The following is a 10,750-nucleotide window of genomic DNA, read 5'->3' as shown; positions in this document are numbered from 1 at the left end:
GAGAAGCTGCCGCTCCTGCTGAACCACTGCTTGGAGGAGCACCAGCCCCTGCTCTGCCCTGCCCCAGCTCACTGCCTGAAGCGCAAACAGACAAACCCGAGTCCCAGGGGCTATTTCTCCCAGTTCTGCTGCTTGCCCTCTCCCTCTCTTTTCCCATCACAGGAGCAGCCCGGTGCTGGCACCTGACGTTTGCTTGTCCTGCTGAGATACCTTAGACTGGCTTTGTCTGGAGGGGTAGTAAAACAGGGGAGACTGCCAGAGCACACCTCCCTCCTCCATACAACCAGGCCACAGGCAAATTAGCTGTTGGCACCGGCTGCAAATTAGCTGATGGCACCAGCAACAACATGGTTTACACCACCGGGAGTGCACTGGGCTCTTGGTAAATGCTGCCTCCTGCAGAAGTGAGAGGGAGGACCTATATTGTGCAGGGGGCAGTGAGGCACTGGGACCACCTTCCTGCCCAGCCAGGTATGTTCTCATGGACAGAGGTCTGAAAGCCAAAGCCAGAAGCTGGAGGAGGCAGGGACTCAGGGCTGGAGCGGGGGCATGACTGCCCCTCCAGCCGGTCACCCATCACCAGCCAACACAGGGATGCTGCTGTCTCCTTCCTATAGAGACGTCAACAGCCCCTTTGTCCTGCAGGCTCAGGCTCCTGGAGTTTGTACGGCCTAGGGGGTGGTGGTGGTGGTGGTAGTATTTTTCGCTTGTAACACCTAGTAAATTATGGCATCAAAGAAAACAGAGCAGTGAGTCCTGGGCACTTGTTCAGTATTTGAGTTCCACCTGTCCCCCCGGGCTGTAGGATGATTCTGGGCTCTGAGATGGAGCCGTATGGCGAACCAGGAGGTGTCACACAGAGCCGCTGCGCAGACTTCAATCAGGAATGTTTCCAGTGAAAAGAAAATGTGTTAAACTCAGCCTCTCTCACAGTCTGACAGCTCCTGATGTTCATGTCAAGAAACAAATGCAAAAAAATGTGCTCACTCTGAAGAGAGACATAACTGAAGAATAACTAACTGCAAATGCTCTTACAGCACAACTTGCCCCATTCTCCAAGCAAGGAATGCTCAAGGACTCAGACTTTTGCTACCTGAAAACCCAAGATACTGCTGCCCTTCCTGCCTTTCCTCTGTAAGCTTTTTTTTTTAAACACATAATGAGCCTACTTGCAACTCCACCATGCCCAGTTAGCAGTGCCGTTTGACTAATTGGACTGGGTTTATTAGAGGATAGAAGGGAAGTCAGGGCATTGCAGTGAAGTAGCTGCAGTTCAAATGATAGTGTTCCTCTGCTTATTGGAAATCAGTTTAATGAAGGAGGCACTGCCACTAACGTCAGCAGAAATTTCCCATTGGTTTGGCTAGGCAAGCCATGACCTGTAGCAAAATAAGGCAGTAAATGCTATCACAGCCAATTCTTCTGCCTATTTCAAAGGCTTTCCTACCCAAAAGAAAGAAAACCAGTTGGAAAACAAAGAACTGAAATGCTCTGCAGGGGAAACTGCCAACAGGGGCTTCTCAACAGCATAGGCAGAAACTAATATGAGCTAACAAGGAGCCAGCGCTGGCAGCCCTTGTCATGGGCTGGGAGAGATGGGAGGAAGAGGCTGAGCTCCTGCTGGGCTCACACAGGCCTGGTGGGAGGGTGAGAAGAACAGCTGGGGGCAATGCCAGGAGGTGCAGTTCCCACCGCCTGTCCCCTCCGTCCCCACTACAACAGCAGCCCCCGCTCTGCACCCACGACTGCCAGCTCAGCTGCCCCGGGCACCACGTGTACGCTCCCCCATCTACGACTCGCCTGGGGCCCTCTAGTGCGGGGCACTGACAGCGGCGCCACATGATATGTGCATGCGCGAGCCAAGGTATATCGCCTTGCTCCTGGGCATTAAACATCTTTGCAAGCACTGTGTATATGGCACACGATGTACATACCTGGCTGAAGGCATCCATGGCTTGCTCAAACCTTTGCTGAATAAGAGCGATGGTGCTGAACAGCGGCGGGGAGGAATGGTCTTGAGGGGCTGAAAATGAGAATGAGTTTATTATCAGTTTCCATCATCCAGCAAAGCTCCCACAAAGGTGAGGGATTTGAGCATTTAAAGGAGTCATTGCTACAAAGTGTGTACGGGAAGAGCGTAAAGTCTGTTTGTGCTCCTAACTCTTGGATGCTGCCAAATTTCCCGTTGAGTGCCAGGGCTCTGAGCCCTGCAGTGGTTGGCATGGCAGCTGCTGCCCCGCGGAGCCAGCCAGGTACCGCAGCACTGGCCAGGACAGGTGCACAGCTACAGCACCGTAGGCAAAGCCCTGAGGCCACCAGCTGAGGCACCCTGGTGGGTGTCTGCCCAAATTAGGGCAACATCAGCACCAGTGTCTGCATGGGGGCTGCTCAGCCCAAGCTCCTTTTAGAGGCAGTGGGGAGACATGGCGCTTGTAGGGCACTGTTCTTCCTTCCCCGCTTCTGCTGCTGGCTTTGGGAGTAGAGGAGCCATGTCCTTTCCCAGAAGCGCTCACTTCTCCGCACTGACTATAAAAGGCTCCTGGAGCAGCTGGGTTGGACACAGACCTCCACACTCTAACTCCGTAACATCGGGTGAGAGGAGGCCGCTCTCGGTGAGCCCAGCTGGGCTCCCAGAAGCAAGCCGGGTGCCCCACAGAGGCAGCCAAGCTGGCTTCAATTAGAGGTGGGTAAGTTGCCTCCTGCAAATCCACGGGGGAGCTGCCTGCCTCTTAAAGAGCTCAAATCCCTCAAATCTGTGCTTCGGGACAGCAGGCTCTGTGTGGCCGCCTGCCATCTGAACGTGAACATGAGCGCCAGAGAACGAGGCTATTTCAGGAACAAGTGACACAGCAGAGGAGCATCAGAGGCAAGAAATGGCTCCTTGCTGCCAAGCATTGACATGAGGCTGATAAAGGGCGGGTTACCGCCCTTTGGGAGATGCCTGTCTTATTAAATTCATATTTACAGTGTTTTTTTGAGATAGTTGAAAAGCAGGGTGATATATTTACAGGCAACTTTTTGAACATTTGGCCCCGTTTACTGAGTGGAAAAAGAATGACTAAAAATGCCATCTGCTTTTTATTGAAACTTTGTCCCAAATTCATCAGAATTTCAGCAGCTTTCACCTCTGACTCTCAATTTTTACTCCTGAAAGTTGTTAGCAGCATACCACTCCATGCAGTTTACAAATGGCAAACAAGCCCTACTATCTGTGTCTGCAGATCTTCTCTCCTGGGAGAACTGGAAAAGTGGCCTCAGTCTTCTGCTGGGGAGTCACAGAGGAGGTGAGTGTGTGCGCACACGCACGCGTGCACCAAGTGCTGATGCCAAAGCTGGAGGGGGGATGAGGAACTGACCGATTTCCTAGAGGGCAGAAACCAAGAAGATCTCATCGAGTCAGTGCAAACCAGCCCAGTGCAAAGGCAGGCGCCTGTGCAATGCGGAGCGGAGCTGGAGGCACCAAGTGCTTCGTGAGGGTGTTGGGAACTGAGCACTGTGAAGGGTGATGGGGAGTCGAGCTGGTTGAGACCATCCCCATGGTGCGCCGGCCTGTGTAACCCAAAGCAAATGCAGTTTCCCAGAGGAGATGAGCGATGTTCCTGGCTGTTATCAGCAGAGAAAAGTAAAGCAGTAGTGGGAGAAGTCACCATGCTCTCGCTGCAGGGAAAGGCGCTGGCACGTGTGGCCGTGAAGCTGCAGCAGCACTGTGGTGAGATACTAGAAAACGTCTTTCTGCTAGGAACAGTGAAAGACAGGAGTGGGCACGCTGTGGTATCTCTAGCTCTGGGGGAGGACTCGAATGCCAGGGATGACACTGGTATATTTACTCCTGGTTTATACCTGGTTTATACCAGTTTGACGCTGGTATATTTACTCCTGTGGCCTCTCTGCATGCGGGAGCTTGTGTGACAGGAGTAGGTGACACTGCTTCATACCTGCAGAGGAGCTGTTTCTGAATGCAATCATTGTTCCCATGCGTGTACTATTATGGCCCTTTTTGCTGCCTACCTTTAACAAACATCTTAAAATACACGATCGGAAGTCAAAGAAACTAACATTGAAATTGCTTATTACGTACATATGTCTGTTATCAGAGCAGCACGGTTTTTTCTTTGATAAACATTGACTCATTATTACCAGAAGCTTTTCTGAAGTCAGCTGCTCGACAAAAGGTCAGTACGTGACCAAGCCTGTGTTGCTTGCACAGTAGTCACTGCAGAGCACACAGAGTTAAGCATGTTTTGGGGAAAGGTTATTCTCCTAAGATGCTGTAGGGTGTTGTCCTCATGCTTGAACCCACCAGGACTCCAGCGTGGGGGAGTCCTCCAGCTCCAGTTTAAAATATTGTACACATGGGGGGCACGGTCTGTCCATCGCTGGGCTTGCAGTATCAGGATAAATCCCCAGTCTAGTGATGGAAATAGCAGCACACTGTGGGGGGAGTGAGGGACAATCCTGACCCAGGCAGAGGTCTCTTTTCTCCCCAGCTTACTCCCTTGTATCATGAGCTCTGACCATACCAGCTTTTAAAACCATCAGTGTTGTCTGTCATCCCGCCTCCGTTTAAACCACGAGGACTGTTCAGTGCAGACTCCCAAACAAGCTGCACGTGGGAGGGCAGACACCACTTTCTTAATCTGGTGCAACGTCTGCCAGCAAAGCGGCACCGAGAGGTCAGCCAGGAACCATTTCTGAACCCACCTAGGGCTAGCTGGAGGCACGCTCTCTGCAGAGCAGACAGGGGATGCTCAGGGAAACGCAGCCTTCCCGACTGCCGCCCGGGGTGGGGATGGGGGTTACAGCTGGTGGCAGCGTGATGCTCAGGGTGCCTGAGGTGATGTGTCACCAGGAGGGCAAAGAGCGAGCGCTGCACTGTGGGGAAGAACAGGTTTGTTCCTTTCCCTGAGCCAGTATAAAGCAAATTATTCCTGTTACTGTTACTCCTGTTATTCTAGAGTCGCCACAATTTCGTCTACCAAGTGCATATAGCGAAGATTAAATGAACAACATGTTTCAAGTTACATATGTACACACGCACACGTTCTGGCACCAGTGAAAATACCAGACCTGATGTTCCTCCTCTCACTCCAAATACAACAGAGAGCGAGACCTGGCTCTGGGCTGTGATGCTGGAGGGTCTCTGGAGAGGCTGAGGCATGAACCCAAGTGTCAGTCCTGCAGGGTTGAGAGCCACGGTGGGTCCTGCAGAAACCACCACACTTTGCAGCTGGGTTATGTGCTTTAGCAGACTCAGCTCTGGGCGAGGGACAGGGTCCATGGTAGTTCGCTATCTCCTTGCAGAGGTGGGCAAGCAGGGCCCCGGGCCCAGCAGTGAGGATGGGGCACAGATCTTCCTTGATTCAGCCAGCTTGTCACCTGCAGAAGGAGCGCGCTGGCTGCCGGCTGAGACGGGTGAGAAGTCCTTCCAAATTATTCCCTCCCTTAGGTCTCTAGGTGATGGCCTCTCCTCTAGGTGAATTGAAAAAAAGTCCTATCTGGACAGGGTGAGAGATTTTCTATCGTGATTCAGTAGCAAAGGACTAAATCTAGGAAGTGGGAGGTCCTGGGATGTGGGGAATCAATCCACCGCATGCAATGTGTTTCAGGTAAAAGTGGTAAATTACTTCATCAGGGTCCAGCAGCTTGGAACATTTCCACATGGAAAGCACATTCAGTTTTTATGGTTTTAAAAATTAAATTAATGCCTTGTTAGAAGAGTTTGCATAAAAGTTCCCACGTGGGGTGTATATTTTTTTCTTCTGGCCTGAGTCCTCATCAGTGCAAGAAGAGCTCCATGAGAAGCTCCCACCAGCCCCCCGGGACTGCTGAGCTTCATGCTTCTTCACAGCTACTGAGCATCTTTACTGAGGATGCCGTCCCCTCCCCAGCCTCATGTGTGATCCCCAGTAAAACCTCCCTGCTCTGTCTGGAAATCCCTTAGAAAGCCAGTACAGGTGGGCAATGCCAAGGTCAGGGGTTGGTGGTGCAAAACCTGGGTATACCTGTCGGATTTTGTGTTTGGTCTTTAATTTACATGGAGAGGATGGTCGTTTTCATTTAATTTATTGAACCAAACAATGTTATGCCGTGAAGAAAAACTTTATTCCCAAGTGTTGCTGCCACTTCAGTGGAAAAAAACTACATGTGATTTCTAATGAAAGAGTGCAGCAGGTGCAGAGAAGCCAAATGAAGTTTGCCCTGTGGTCCAAGAGCTGGGAGAATTTGAATCCATTTGTGTGTGCTGGTTTTGGCTCGGATAGAGTTAATTTTCTTCATAGCAGCTAGTATGGGGCTCTGTTTTGCATTTGTGCTGAAAACAGTGTTGATAACATGGGGATGTTTTACTTATTGCTGAGCAGTGCTTACACAGAGTCAAGGCCTTTTCAGCTTCCCATGGTCTGCCAGGTGCACAAGAAGCTGGGAGGGGGCACAGCCAGGACAGCTGACCCAAAATACCCAAAGGGATATTCCATACCATGTGACGTCATGCTCAGCATATGAACTGGGGGGGAGTTGGCCAAGGCGTAGCGATCGCTGCTCAGGGACGGGCTGGGCATCGGTCAGCGGGTGGTGAGCAATTGCATTGTGCATCACTTGTTTTGTATATTCTTTTATCATTATTATTATTATTATTTTCTCTTCTCTCCCCCTCTCCCCCTTTTTTTTACTGGGGTTGAACCACGACATTATGCCAGTATTGACTATCAGTTACCTCATACTTTCTCTCTCAGGGGTTTTCCTCTACTTAACAGAAATCTTCTCTTGCTTCATAGGGGATATCACAGTATCTGCCACAAGTTAAACTCCAGCCCTTCTTACTCTAGCCTGTAACCCGCTCTCACTCCGAGACACACAGCAGATAACACAAGGATCACATCTGCAGATTGCAGAATTTCAGGTGCACTCACTGGGAGCCATTTACTTAATGAAATCACCTACATGCACTGCGCAAGGGCTTCATCCCAGGCATCCACAAGGAGAACCGCCTGAAGACTGGACCATAATCAGGAAAACGGGAGGGAAAGCCTGAAAGAAATCCCACTGCTCTGCATGTTGTGGTGGGACATAGGGCACTGAGAGTGCTGAACAAGCCCAGCACCAAATGATTTGCTTTTTGAAACTGGCAGAGAAGTCACAACTCCTTTATTAGCTCAAAGCAGTCCACCAAAAAAACTGAAAATCCAGAGTTTAGTCATTCTTCCTTGGATGGGCTAACCACATGCTGCTGGCTTATAGGTGCAAACGCATCACTTGTTTTTACTCATTTGGAAAGCCTTTCAAAGTGTTACCTCCTTCAGAGATATACAGGGACATGATTTTGCCATCTGGAGAGACTTTTACGTGCCCAGATTCTTCAGCAGGCAAGGGCCAGCACCAGCTGAAAACGAAACCTGTTTCTAAAACCTTGGACTTTTGTTTCTTCGGGACTTTCAGAAATGCCCCCAAATTTACAAACCTACTTCTACAATCCTTAAGGACAAACTAAAAGCCTCTTTGCCCCCCTCCACCACCATAGGCGAGAGTCCTTGTGAAAATGGCAAACGCACATCCTTCCTTCTCCTCCTGAAAGAATCCATCACTGGCGGGAACACAGAAATTCCACACGGTTCACGTTAAGTGATCGCTTAAACCAAACCCCATGAGACACCAAAAGCAGAAGCAGAGAGGGGAGCCCGGGGGGTTTCTGGGAGGTGTGCTGGCAGGTAATGCTGCCTTTCCTTAACGAGGTTTTCCCGGGGGACACATCGAAATTCCCGGGCACTTTCCTTTCCCCAGCCATGTCATACATGTGCACATGTGGAGGAGGCCAGGAAAGGGGCAGCTGTGACCACCCCGGAACATCAGACCACCAAAAAGGGGAGGAAAAGGGGCTCCTGGGGGCGATGAGTCCTTTAAATGAGCTTTTGCCTGGACCTCTCCCCTGGTTTGTCTCTCGCCTGAGGCCAGCAGCAAGGAGGGGGCAAGAGCCATGGAGCGGCCCTGCTCCACCTTGAAAGCGGGACCACCTCTCCCCCCGGTACGGCCAGGCCTTGACCCCACAGTGGTCACTGCAGCTGGGGTGTCCTCACCCATAGTTCCCCACCCAGCTGCAAAGGGAAAGGGTCTGGTGCAGCCAGCGCCGTACAAGCACTGTGCTGCTAAACCAAACCGCCTGCAGAAGCTGCTGGTGCCGTGGCTCAGGCTGTGCCTGCGGTAGCCAGTGCTGCCCACCCCGAGGCAGGGCTCTGCTCCCCGTCTGACGGGGACGGCTCGGGACACTGCTGCCCTGAAACAGCCACGCAGGCTGGGAAGGAACTTACAAATATATGCAAGAGGAGGATTTCTGGTCTCTGTTGTATTAGTGTGGGCAGAGAGTGGTTCCTCTGAAATAAGCGGCAGCACTCTCGATTTCAGCTAGCCGTCCCAAGGTCACCGGAGTGGGTCCTGGCTTATATGGAATAAACCAGACCGGAATTTGCCTTGAGCTGGTCTATATTAAAACTCTTTTCCAAAGCTACTTTGTGCTACTAACATCGCTGGAGTCAGTGCAGTTACTCTGAACTTCTAACAACACAGCAATAAACAGATTTTTACCTGAAGAGGTTTAAAAGCCAACAGCCTGGTTATGGGGACCGGTGAGATTTTCTTTATTGACTGTGCAATCAGTGTGATTTAGAGCCTCCACAGGAGCCCTGCTGCAGGCTAAGAGCCAGCTATGACAAATCCCCCCCACAAGCTCTGCTGGGCACTGCTGCTGTCCCCAGCAGCGGTGGCACTGGGAAGTTCATCATCATCATCATCTTCCCACCCTCCTGCTCCTGCCTTCCCCGTGTCCTGCCCTCCCGTGGGGCCAGGGTCTGACATCACACCCCTGCTTTCCAAGGTAATAAATTACTGCGGGATGCAGCTTTGCACTGGACTTCATTAACCGCAAACACTGTCGTCCCTTTTCCTGCCACACCATGCAAGCCAGACATCCATGACTACCTGCAGTAGATACGCATTTCTCAGGCTCCCGGGAGGACCCACTGGTGTGTGGCAGATGGTGCGCTGGACTGATGGATGCATGGGGCTGGGGAGGTGATTCGCCCTTCTTGTCTCTTGGGATCATGTCCCAGCACAGCCTGGCACTCCTGTGACGCTCCATTCCCCTGCCATTGCAAGGGGTTTATGTACATTGTTAATATCGGAAAAAGTGGGATGTAAGTTGAGAAGCCTTATTCAGTACCATCTTGTTCCATTTTCGGAGACCATTGGTACTCCGAAAAAGTACCAGGCTTAAGTAAAATAGTGGGCAGCCAGATCCATAAAACTAGAAGTGAAGGCAAGACTGAACATCAAAGCGCAGTAAGACGGATCCAGCCCCGTGCTATGGGTGCGAGTTCCGGGGCTGTGTTACGTCTAAAGAAAATAGCATTTTTTCAATGCATATTGAAGGGTTACTTTTGAAAAAAAGTTAAGTAAGGAAAAAATTGATCTCGGAGCAGTCAGCATCCCAACCTTCTTTTCTAAATAATCACCTACTTTTTTCTTTTTGTTCCTTTCCTACTTTCTCACCAGAATTAGAAAAATAGAGGTTAAAAAGAAAGAAATGGGAAGAAGAGAGAGAAATTACACCTATCTGAAATTTCGATTTTTTACAATGTCTCTGCCGACAACTTTAAACAAACCCTATTATTTTCTTTCTTTTTTTCCTCTTAACTCTTTCTTTCAGTAAGCTCTTTCTTACTGGAAAATAGTCCATTTCTGCTAGCAGCCCTACTTATGAAGAGCAGGAGGAACAATGGAAAGCCAGATCAGTTGGCATGTAAAATACACTTCCCATCATTGTATTTGGAAGCTCTGAAGCTTCTACTTATGATACACGCATCTCTGTGTAAGCGTTTCATGCAGAGAGCCCCTGCCACTAATCTCATTTTTTGTGGAAGAGTCTATTTGTCAAAGCTGACAATGTCACAAGGAAATACTGTGTTTCAGTGCAGAGATTCAGTCCCCGGCAATTTTCTTTTTGTTTCCCAGCCAGCACCTCGCTCCTGTCTGAGGTCAGACTAAATGATGTAACGGTCCCTTCTGGCCTCCCAATCGATGCGCTGGCGGCCGGGGCTCCTCTCCCTGCTGACAGGAGCGATCGCTGCAGCTGAGACCACCCTGGGGACCGAGCTTTGGTCCCGGGCTCACACCAGACTACCAGGTGCTGCGGGACAGAGTTCACAGCGTGCACTAATGTGAAACATGTCTCTTGCAACGATGTTAACCTCTCCATAGCAAGAACAACAATGACGACAACAAAAAACCCCTCTTTAACTCTTTCCCTCACGCAGATAAAGCCAAGAAACCCCCTGGTTTTATTTTAACCAATATCCATTTGCTCGTGGCTGAGGGTTTTGTTTTGTTTGCTCTGTTTTCCAGGACTCTGCTGCCCTAAAGCGGTGTCTGAGCAGTTTGACCACGCAGTGATATCGTCACGCAGTCTCTTCAAATTCTGTCTCTGGCAGGAGGTGGGGGACTGCACGTTTGCCTGACCTCTGATAAGCTAACCCTGGTACCACCCGACTCCCGTGGCCCTCTTTCTTAGGATAACGAGCGCTCTGCGGTCCGGGGCTGGGAGCACGAAGGCGCTGAGCCCCGCAGCACGGGATTACTCCGGTGCCCTAGGAAGCGCGTTTCTAGACTTATGCAAGAGAGGTCTCGGGTTTTGCTTTTTACCAAATTCAAGACCAGGCGCAAAGTCCCAGGCAGTTCCTCAGCAGCCTCTATCCTCAAATAACCC

Source organism: Aptenodytes forsteri, unplaced genomic scaffold, assembly GCF_000699145.1.
Source record: "Aptenodytes forsteri isolate BGI_AS27 unplaced genomic scaffold, ASM69914v1 Scaffold82, whole genome shotgun sequence".
Lineage (NCBI taxonomy): Eukaryota > Metazoa > Chordata > Aves > Sphenisciformes > Spheniscidae > Aptenodytes > Aptenodytes forsteri.
This window is presented reverse-complemented; position numbering follows the sequence as displayed.